General features: G+C 39.5%; 1 pseudogene; it reads right to left on the reverse strand.

The window, feature by feature from the left end:
- Window positions 1-658: 658 nt before the first annotated feature.
- On the reverse strand, window positions 659-11410 carry LOC100436371 (small ribosomal subunit protein uS17-like; annotated as a pseudogene).
- Window positions 11411-11970: the final 560 nt, after the last annotated feature.

An 11970-nucleotide genomic window follows, 5' to 3' on the forward strand; every position in this document is an offset into this window, starting at 1 on the left:
CATTCATCTTGTCTATGGCTCTTTGGAGACATCTCAACTTTGACATCATCTTTTCTCAGTCGTATTTCCAGATCACCCTCTCTGGGCAGTAGATTGTTCTCTCTAAATATAAGTTTCATCATGTTATGACCATCACTCACCTTAAGACCTTCACCCCCTCTTTCAGAAAAGTTATCTATATTCTATTTTAATGAATAATGTTGGAGAGGCTTTATCAGGTGCAGAAATAAACAAACCCCCAAATCTCAAAAACTTAAGATGAAAGTTGATCTCTCATTCACTCAAAGACTGCTGCTGGTCTAGAGGCATTTTCAGGAATCATTTTTCCAAGCAGTGATGCAAGATTTTAGACTACTTGTTTACCCATCTTAGCAATGCCATCTGAAATATGTGGCCCTCCAGAGTCACTATAAAGAGAGCTGGAAAATGCACTGGATCTTATCTCTGCCTTAGCATTAAAGTGATCCACATCCCAGACTACTGGCCACAACAAGTCTTGTGGCCCAAGGTAAAGTCAAGGAGTGAAAAGTGTAGTTTTTAAGTTTAAGTCCAGGAAGGGATGCTTGAGATATAAAATATTTTTCACTGGGAATCTCTGCTACAGAGATTTGTTCCTTAATGCCATGTTATGATAACAGAAAAAAATTATTACCCTATGTGAGCACCCCACTCATTTGGGGATAATTTCTTGGTGCATGAAATGCCAAAATTTGGTAACTACCGATGCATTCTGTAAAATATAAACATCACAGCCAGAACCATCACACGGTTCTTCAAGCTCTGACCCAGCCAATATCTCCAGGCTTATCTATGGACACCCCCAATATGAGTCATACTTCCTAGTTTGTGTCATTGCAGTTTACTAACATATGCCCATGTTCCAGTCATGCCCTACACCTTGTTCTATTTTCCCTGTAAGTCTCTTATTGAACATCTCCTGGTTGGGGATGCCATGCCTGATTCTTTCAGACACAGCCAATGCATTCATATCCTCCTGTAAACATTGATGCCCCTTTAGATCTTTGTGTGTGTGTGTGGATGAGAAAATAACTTTACTTCATTTTGGTGAATGGGAAGATGTCCATAGTGAGAACTTCTGAAATTGTTTCTTGGTGTTGGACACCTTGGTGACCTTGAGCATGTTGAAGTGTACAGTCTTGCTCAGGGGCTGGCACTCACCCACTGTGACAATGTCACCGATCTGGATGTCCCTGAGTGGGAGAATAGGTACACAGTCATATTCTCATGGCACTTCTCAACACAATTATACTTGGACATGTAGTGCAGATAGTCTGGGCAGATGACAATGGTTCTCTGACTCTTCATTTTGTTCACCATGCCAAACAGAATCCTCTCTCAAATGGAGATGTTACCAGTGAAGGGAAATTTCTTGTCAGTCTAGGTGCCCTCATTGTCCTTTTTGGGTGTCTTGAAGCCCAGACCAATGTTCTTGTATTAACGCGGTAGCTTCTTCCCAGTTTCTCTCAGCAGGATTTTTTTTTTGTTTTGAAAGATGGTTGGCTGTTTTTGATAGCCTCACTCCATCTTAATGTCTGCTATCTTTTCGGCTTCCTGAATAAAAAGCCCACTTTAGATCATTGTTTTGTAGACAACCTTGAATCATCAAATAGGCCATGAGTTCTTTCAGTAAAGGGGTTGAGTTTTATTCATCTCCGTAATTCCAGAATCCACCAGACTGCAGGACTCAGTGCTTGGTAAACACTGAAGGAACACTTGGCTCTGTTGATCAAAGCTCTCCTTGTTTATATTTTAATCAGATTTTTTGAAAGGGTCTCAAAGAATGGTTAAACTCTGCTAAGTATACTGTCCCTTGGCTTATGTAGCTTTTGAAAGTCATATATTCATCAGCTCTTACCTTATTTCCTCCCCACCACCATCTTAACCTATGCAATTGGTGAGGCCACACAGTCCCCTAGCATGAGGCCCTGTTTTTCCCACAGCAATGAGATTTAGGAAATCATTTGAACTTCTCTGCCTGGTGGGGTTTGTGTTGATGCTGCTGTGTTGCAGTGAATAGGCTAATAGGGTCCTCTTTTCAGAAATTGTACAAAGCTGTGATAAATTTGATTTTCATTATGATCTGATGGCATGATCAAGTAGCAGTTTTCAGCTTACTGATTGTAAGATGAGAGGACCACATTCATTTCCTTCAGTAAATGTTCATCAAGAATCTCTGCAAAGATGCAATGGAAGACTGAGACATAAGGAGAATTACCTTGAGAAATGTTAATAGAACTTAATTTACTTGATTACATTGCACACTCACTTTTTGCAAAGCTACAATATGGATGAGGCAAGGTCTTCACCTGCTGGACTCATAATAGATTACATACATGCTGGAGTTAGAAAGAAGATGAGCAAGACAGCCTAAAGAATAAAGCTACAAGAGAAATGGTCCTCTAAGCAAGGGACCACGATCAAGTTGTGAACTCACAGGAGAAAATAAATCATTGACTCATCTCCTCATGCTCCTTAACAGCTACTGGAAAGTTGGTTATTAAACGAACCCTGATAACTTTGGAAAACTAGTCAAGTACCAAGCAAGACACAATTTGTGATTCTTGGCATGGCTTGTATTATTGGCTCCCCGTGCCTGGGACAGTATTGAAAGGAGAAGTATCTATAAACAGAATGAATAATGTGCAGCCATAATGTATTCTTTGTTTATTTTTACATCAAATGTTTGGAATGTTGGCACTATTAAGAAACTCATTTAATTTTGATTCCCTTTTGAACCTGTGATGTTATAATGCAAGCCCCCGAAATGAGCCATATTCCTAGTGATGAAAATTGGGTGCTGGTGCCATAATCATACCAATGTTGGTTTTGATAAGTCTCTTTTAATTAGCAGAATCTTTGAAGTTTGCTGGCAATTTTTATTTTATGAAAAGGCCAGTAATAATAACAGAAAGGTACCCATTTAAAATTGTCCACCTGGTCTACTTCTTAAAGCTTTTCATCTTTGGATTGATTTGCACATCATGACCAATTATGGAGGTGGGAAGATTCTATTATACTCATTTTGCAGATGAGGAAATTGAAGCTGGTAGCTTTGGGGACTTGCCTAAGCAGGTGAGAATGACTCTCACACCAAGACTCCTGGAGACATCCCACTCCCCGATAATCACAGTGGTTCAGTTCTCAGAACACAGACTTTCCTTACCTTGCCACTACTGACACTTGGAGCCAGATAATTCTTGGTTGTGAGGATCTGTCCTGTGTGTTGTAGGATGTTTTGCAACATCTTTCCTTTGCCTACAAGGTGCCAGTAGCAATCCCCCTAGTTATGTCTCTAAACATTGCCTAAAATCTCCAGGAGGACAAAATCATCTGATTGAAAACCACTTGACTAATGGAATCAGGCTCCATGACAAATGGCCTCTCCTGTTTACCTGGTTTACTCTTTCCTGTCTGTGTGCCAACAGGGACCACAATTTTGTGTGTGTGTGTGACAAATTATAAAAAGCTACAGTGAATTTGCCTTGCACTACGTCCTGACAGCATAATCAAATTACAGTTTTCAACCTACTGCCTGCACAGTAAGAAGACAAAGTATGTGAGGACGGGAGCCACATTTTTTTTCCTTTAATAAATCTTTGTTCAGTGAATGAAAAAGTGGATTGCTGCTGCTAACCATGAGCCAAGCAGGTTACAGACTCTACACACATTATACAGTTTCATTCCCCAACCACCTATGCATTACATATTAAAAGGCCCGTTTCTGAAAGGCAGAGTGTAGAGGATTTGTAGGGCAGTGAAAAGGTATCCGTAATCAGTGATCTATTGCCAAACCTTAACAGGAAGTCACATGGCCAAGGAGAACACGGTTTGTGGAGTTCCAGCTCCAGCCTCAAAACAGAGCATGGAAGGGTAAGTTTCCAGCTCAGAGACAATTGCTTCATATTGGGCACAATTTCTTGTACTTTCTTCCAGAGTATATGGGTATTTTATTTTCTTATATTTGTTTGTTTGTTTTAATGTCACACTATTCCCTCTTTGTCTTTTGTTGGTATTTTAAAGACTTTTCTAAATCAACCCAAATCTACTTGTTTTCTTTGTTGCAGTTTATTCCATTATCTGGATAAACAGCTCTGTAAGTCGGCACCTGGCAGTTGCTGTTTCTCCTTTTCCCTCTCCTTCCCCTTCTCTTCCTTTTTTTTTTTTCACGCTTTTGCTCTCTCCTTCTCCTTCTCTTTCTCCATTGTCATGTTTTGCATATAGGAAAGTATATCTAAAAAAATCTAGAGCAATTTGGTGGGACTAAGGGCACATGTTTTAATTTTCAAAGACATTGCCAAATTGCCCTTTAAAAATATTATAGCAATCTATTTTTACCTTTAATGTTTGAATATATTTTTTATCACAATCTTACCAACATGGTATAAAAAAAATACTTAAAATATGTTCTTCATTTTTAACGTAGAAAATTATGTCACACTGCTATTTTATTTTGGATTTTAAAATTTCGTATAATATTCAACATTGGTTCATTTATTGTAAATCTTTGCATTCTTTTTCTTGTTTAAATCCTTGCTTACTTTTTCTTATTGGTTTATAAAACCTTCTTACAAATTGAGGACATTTGTAATATGTATTATGAATATTTCCCTTGCTTGTTATCACCTCTCTTCTGACTTTGTTCTTTAGATATAATATTTTTTAATTAGTGATACAGTTTGGACATTCCCTCCAACTCTCATGTTGATTGGTAATCCCCAGTGTTGGAGGTGGGACCTGGTAGGAGATGATTGGATCATGGAAGTGTATTTCGCATCAATGGTTTAGTACCATTCCCTTGGTGCTGTCCTTGTGACAGTGAGTGAATTCTTGTAAGATCTGATTGTTTAAAAGGGTGTGGCATCTTCTCCTTGCTCTCTCTTGCTCCTGTTCTCACCAAGTAATGTGCCTGCTCCTATCTCGCCTTCTGCCATGAGTAAAAGCTCCCTGAGGCCTCCCCAGAGGCAGAGCAGATGCCAGCACCATGCTTCCTGTAGAGCTTGCAGAACTATGAGCCAGTTAACCCTCTTTTCTTTATAAATTACCCAGTCTCAGATATTTCTTTATAGCGATGCAAGAATAGCCTAAAACAATTAGAAAGTTTTATACATTTCTCATTAAAAATTATGTTACACATTACCAAGGTTCTTTTCTAGAACTTTATGTTTAATTACATTAAAGAGTAATTTAATGTGCAATTTATATTGAGATAAAGAATAACATCCAACTTTAAATTATTTTGAGAAGACAAACCATGTTTTTCTTAAACAATACAACATTACTGATTTCAAATGTTGCCTTTGATGTATGTTCAACTCCTGTGTGCATTTTGCATAATTTCTGAACTCTATTATGTCCTATTGATCAGAACATGTTATTACCAGGATGTCATTTTAAAAAAATGAATGAGTTACTAGGGGATTTTTTTTTAATGCTGATTTGGATCCAAAACCAAATGGAAAATTTTAGGAGTTTCCTCCAATGGACTTTATTAGAAGTGATCTTTTAAAATTTAACTTCAATAGAAATGTGTTGATATTTCTTATAGATCTTTCACTTACTGCTTTGAAGTTTTCTCTTTGTGTAGGACATTGTCTCTGTCTAGTGGGGTTGTCAGATGGTTTACATCTTCATTTGTTCCCTTAAGAAACATTTTTTTTGAGCTACTGCTATATCTAGGGCATTGTTCTAAATGCTAGGGATACAGCACTGAACAATTCAGAATAGGTCTTTGCAGTGATATTGTAGTGGGTGGAGACAGGCCCCGATTTTTTAAAACAACAGAATTCAGATGTATCAAGGGCTATGATATAAATAATCAGAGCCACAACATAGAGAATAATTGAGGTGGGGCCAGGTGAGATAAAGTGTCAGACAGTGAACTCTCTGAGAAGATGATGTCTCGGTTTGATGTCTGACAGCTATAAAGGGAGTTGTCATGTTTCTGTTCTTTGGTGCAATGTCCAGGACTGTGCTTGTCATATACTGTTTCTTGACAGATATTTACTGAATGAACCAATCAATCAATGGTGGCTGGAAGTTCTGGCCTTGGCTGTGGGAAGCACTTCATGTTGCCTTTAAGCTTCTATTATGACAAGCTGTTTAGACAAGTTAAGTGGTAGGTTTTTACTTTGGGGAGGAAAGAGATTTTTCTTCAGTCTTTATTCATTACTTATTGCAAAAGGGATTTTGCAATGACTGATTTCAACATTTCTCCCTGGGCTTCCAAACCACCCTAGTCCTTAGCAAGCCCAAGCAAGTTTCCAAACACAGGGTTTTTCCTCTAAGCCCGACCTCCCAATCTGCCATGAGAGAGCTTTGCATATGCACACCTGTGTGGGGCACAGCATGGAAGTGAGAAGGAAGTTGAAAACAAGCCCAGAGGACCTAGGTGATATGTTTTCAGAATGTTGCCTCTCCCAAAATATTTCCTGTGGATCAAAATGTCTTGCTTAGACATGGTATCTGTGGCTCCATTTGCAGTGGATTATACACCAGCCCCATCTTGTGCTTCTCTAAAAATCTTTCCACTGTATAATTTTCAAAACAAAGAAATTCAGACTAGCTTAACACACTTTCTTTTCATTGATGATTTGAGTAACAAAATATAAAATGAAAAATCAGAATGGATGAAAAGGTGAATATTTGTATCTTCCATCGATTGCTTCATCTACTGTCTTTTTGTGGAGGGGATTTATTTTTAAGATTGAAAGCCATTGGCTTATTTATTTTTTTATTTTTTGCTATGGTTTCTCTTCATGATTATTGATCTCTATTAGCATGATAATTATAAATACTTGATAAATTTCTTTCTTTGATCTGGCCTACTTGTCACTCAACAGTCTTTTAAACTCTAGATTCTTTCTTTCATTCTTGACATTTGCCATTGTCCTCCACCCTGAATGCCTCCCTGCTGTTCTCAAAAGCTGCCTAGAATCATTGAGAGAGTATATTGCAGTATCAAGTACCATGGCTTCAGGCTCCGCCGCAGCTGCCCGCTTTCTGAAAGCTCCCTTTATTCTTTGCAACTGCACTTATCGAATTCCGCCTAACAAATGTCAGCTTTTTTCCCCTTACCTTTCATGCAAAATACACACACACACACACACACACACACACACAGTGTAATAAATCCTTACCTCTGCACAGTGTACATTTATACACCTTGTAATTGCCTTTCTCTGTTGGTTTTAGTCCTTTGCCCTTTTATTCTTTCCTTTTGTACTCTGGCTTCCTCAGCTCTAGTATTCCCAGCCTTGAAATCCAAATTGCAAATGCAGAAAACATGTCCACCCATTTAGGACAAACTGAATGACTCCAATTGTAGAGGGTAGCACTGCGTCTGGTGGTACAGCTCACTAAAAGCACTCATCGCCTGGTTCATAAGAAAGTAGCAGGTCTTGTATTCAAGACTAAGAATCTGTGAACTTCAGAGCACATTGTGGAGCTTCATGGAGGTGTGCAATAAATTAATATATTGTAGTATATCTATATATAAACTATATATATAGTATAGCATATTTGTGGTAATATGTAGTATTTTTCCACCAGCCACCATATGCACCCACATGAAAAAAGCTGGAAAGTTTGTCAACTAAGTGTGTGATTCTCTGCTGCTCCTCTGATATTCTTTTTGCCAGTTTTAAGTAACAGCAGTTATTAGGACCAGCCATGTTTTGCTGCATAGAATTAACACTTGATGAGAGTGGCCTTGAGGAGGTCAATTAAAGCAGATGTAAAGATTATCCTGCCTCTATTGAGTTGAAAATAGGAGCTAAAAGAGCTCTTCACTTAACTGCAGGCCATTAGGCAAGAATTAAGGCTTTCCTTATAAGGAAACTGTGCAGTTATTCTGAAGTCATATTTGTTGTTTTATAGAACAATTCAAATGACCATTAAATTCTTACAGAGCTATGAGCACCGAGGCCCCCTGAGGAATGTGAATGGGCCTTTTTTTCCCCAAACCTCAAGGATTCTAGGAGCTGAATAGGACTTCAGAGACAGGACTGGATTCAGAATTCCTAAGGGCTTTTTTTAAGCCAATATTCCATGACTCTCTGACCTAACCCTTTGCTACTCAAAGAGTATAGTAGTCCATACACCAGGAACATCAGCATCACAGGTACCACATGAGAACAGGTTAGAAATGCAACATCTTAGGCCTCACTTCCACCTGCTACATCAAAATTTGCATCGTAACATGATTTCCAAGTAATTCATGTGCACATGAGAATTTGAGACGCCCTGATCTACTCTAATCTCTTTTTTCCCTGAATAATAAAGATGAAATAAATTTCCCAAGGTCACTAAGTAAATTAGTAGCTAGGATAACTAAGAACGCATTACATGAGTCAAGCTGTCTGTTCTGGATAACAATCTCCTTTTTCCAGGCATCTAGTTCTTCACCTATGTACTGGAGTTGGCCTATGTCCCCCAGGACCATCCCTCTCCAGATATCTGTAGACATTCTCGAAGTCACCTCCTCCATCAGGACTTTCTGTGTTGGCAGAGACGTGCTATGTGTGCACTGACCACTTGTGCCTGTTGAGCACCTGAAATGAGGCTGGTGGGTCTGGAAAGCTGGAGGAGGAGTGAGAGCTCCATCTCTAGTGCATGTTAATCACTCAACTCTAATGTGAAAAGAGGAGTTTCAGGGCTTCTGTTTGGATAATTCTGCATGGTGGTAATAGCTTTCAGGAAGACTTCACCAGAAAAAAACTCTAGGTTATTGATACAGACAGGAGACAGGGAAATATTGGGTAGAAGAGGGCAGTTCCCCAGCAAACACCCCACCCTCAAGCCTGAAAACCCGTGGCTCTAAATGAGGATAGGCATTTCTGTTTTCACTGCCAAAAAGTGGCCCTTTGGCCCGCCATGCCCCCTATCCTGCACCCATATAAACCCTGAACCCCAAGCTCCAGAGCAGACCAGCAAGCCAGCAGACCACCAGACAGATGGCAGAATGATGCGGCAGAGAAAGAGAGAAGAGGAAGAACTCCTCTAGGAGTTTAGATGGGGTTGGTCAGAGAGGAGTCCAGCTGCTGGGTGGCCCAGCACCAGGGGAGGATCACCTTCCCACTCCATCCCCCACTTCCAGATCCCCATCCATCCCACTGAAAGCCTCCTCTACTACTTAATAACACCTCACATTCATCCTTCGGGTCCGTGTGTGACCCAATTTTTCCGGGACTCTGGACAAGAGCTCAGGATACAGAAATCTGTTACACTGGCCCTCTGCTTTTGTGAAAAGGCAGAGGGTCTATTGAGATGATTAACACTCAAGCCGTCTGTGGCCAGCAAAGCTGAAAGAGCTTTGAAACACTGGAGTTGCAGTTACCCACTCCTAGACACTACCTCGGAGCTGGAGCTGGAGCCCGAAGAGCTCGTCTGAGCCTCTGCACCTGCCCATCTGCATGATCCCCCGTCCCTCAAGGGGTTTCGAGCCACACCCCTGTCGCAGGTCCTGCGAGGAGAATCAGGGAACTCTCCTGTTTTATTATCACTTTTGAACTGGGAAAAAGAGCAAAGAATCTTTAGGGTCATCTTTGAAACTAACAGTTCGTTGGATAAAATGTAAACAATCTAGTAACTTGTGGCTTCTTAGGCAAATGTAATGTCCCTGTTCTTGTGTTTGTTCTGAGGATTTTCCATTTTAAAAAAATGCATGTTTGTGTACTGCTTATGACACGGCTATGAACTTTTAAATTGTCTAACTTAATGAGTGAAGCTTTAAATTGTCTAACTTAAAAAAAACACATTTCAAAACGTTTCAGAGAGAATCATGTAGACTCATCTAGTCATCATCTGGTTATGTTGACTAATGGCCAAATTTTCCCCCATTTTTTCATTGCTGCCAGTTTCCATACACCTCCGCAATATGATTTTGTAGCAAAAATTGATGTCTATGTCCACACCTATAAATTTACTTTATGATTTACTTTGTAAATGTAAACATGCAGTATAATACATTGGAAGCAATGATGTGCCAGTTCTGAACCGAGGCCCAAATGGCTTTGTGTACTTCCATTCTTTTAGAGAAACTGCCATTGACGTGGACAAATCTGCACTAGCCTCTGGAAGAGGAAAAGGTCCAGGCATTAGAGAAAGACCCCAAGCCATTCTACCTGTCCCAGCTGAGTCCCACACAGACCAGCCATCCCCCAGATATACAAAGGTTTACTGCAAGCATGCAAGTAAATCCAGTGAAGTTCAACAACGCCCAGCCAAAATCAGCCAAATTATCTAGTCTACTTCCAGATTTGTGAACATAGTAAGTAGTGCTGATTTTAAGCAACCAAGTTTGGGAGTGATTTGTTACAAGATTATTATGACTATAGAGGACTGCTATACCAATGTTGTCATATTTTAACATTTTCAACATTATTTCACCTTTCTAAAGAGGAAAGTGGACTTTGAGGCCATGATTAGATTAAGTTCCTTAGGATTAGAGTCTTTTAAAGAGGGAAGAACATTAGAATTAGTCCTCAACTATAGACAGAGTTTTATGGCTGAGAAAATGGAGGCCTAGAGAGGGGAAACAAGTACCATTGTATCACCCTGCCAGTCAAGAGCAGAACAGGACACAGGTCTCCTGTCTCCAAAGTCTTTGCAAGTCCTCAGTCTGTTCTTTCATGAATATGCTCTGAGTTTTGCTTGTCTGCCAACCAGCAAGTCTTTGAAAACATAGCTTTAAAAAAGGAGATTACAGTTACAGAGACCAATGCTTCCGACTTTACAATCTGATTCTTCAGTTTCTAAAGGCCCTCTTGATTCTTTGTTAAAAGAAATCCCCACTTTGCCATTTGTCTTTTATGAAAAGATTAGTGGATAGCTTTCACCATCACCATAGCACCGCTTACTTAATCAACCACTATGTTCTATTTGTAATTTGTCAAAGATGTTGGATGTTATAATAAAAAAAGCCTTGAACGTGGTGCATTTTCTACTCACCATTGAGTGAATTTCTTCCCTGGAGTGTGTTCACTTCCCTGGCAAGTTAGTGACTCAGCTTGTCTTCTTGCTTCTATTCTTTTTAAACTCTGGTGGTCACGCTTTACATCTCAGAGATTATAACATATTTTCACGTAAATTATCTGATTTGAATTTCCCAATAACCCATTTCCATCTCCATGAGAAAATTAAGGCTTAAGGCAGTTGTGTGGTTAGCACCAGGTCAAGTGGACTGGAAAGAGAAGGGCTATGCCAAGCTTCTCGATTTCTGTAGTCTGATTTTCTATTGATGATGTCACTTTGCCAATTTACAGTCTGCACCTGTTGGGTTTGTTTAAGTGCCAGTCATGTCCAATTTTCCCCTTCTTACTGAAATGCCCTGGTCCAAAGACCCTTCGTAAGGAAGTAGCCCTGGGCTTTTCTTGGCAGAGCGGTTGTCCATGATGGGTGATCTCAGGTCCAGAGCCCTTCTCTTTGCTGGGCCAGGATTTAAACTGAAAATATGAGGGACAGAGGAATCTGTGAGACTGAAGAATATGAAAGGAAAACCTAGAGAGAGATTATAGGCAACCCATTGTTCTACTCTGTTCTTTGGCGCTTTCTGTTTCCAGTTCCAATCCATTCATGTCCTTAAACTCTGTTTTCCTTATGAGGACTTGAGTTCAATTCACAGAGTCACCTTTCCTTTGTATGGCATTTTATTTTTTTAAAAAACAGTAGTGCCATTTCATAAACAAAATCAATCTGTTAAGGGACTTGCAATCAATTATTATTATTATCATTTTATGAGGAATAAATATAGCTTTGAAAGGAGATTAAGTGACTTGCTTAAGGTCACACAACAATATAATAAAATTTAAGCTTAGTTCTCTCACTACTAAGTCCTAAGAACTTTGGGGTTAAAAAAAATGATATGGAATATTTTTAGTAGGCTACACAGAGTATGTGTCTCAATTTTCATTACTGAAAAATTTGCAACAATCACCTCGGGGATTACGCCAG

Source organism: Pongo abelii, chromosome 21 (genome assembly GCF_028885655.2).
Source record: "Pongo abelii isolate AG06213 chromosome 21, NHGRI_mPonAbe1-v2.0_pri, whole genome shotgun sequence".
Classification (NCBI taxonomy): Eukaryota; Metazoa; Chordata; class Mammalia; order Primates; family Hominidae; genus Pongo; species Pongo abelii.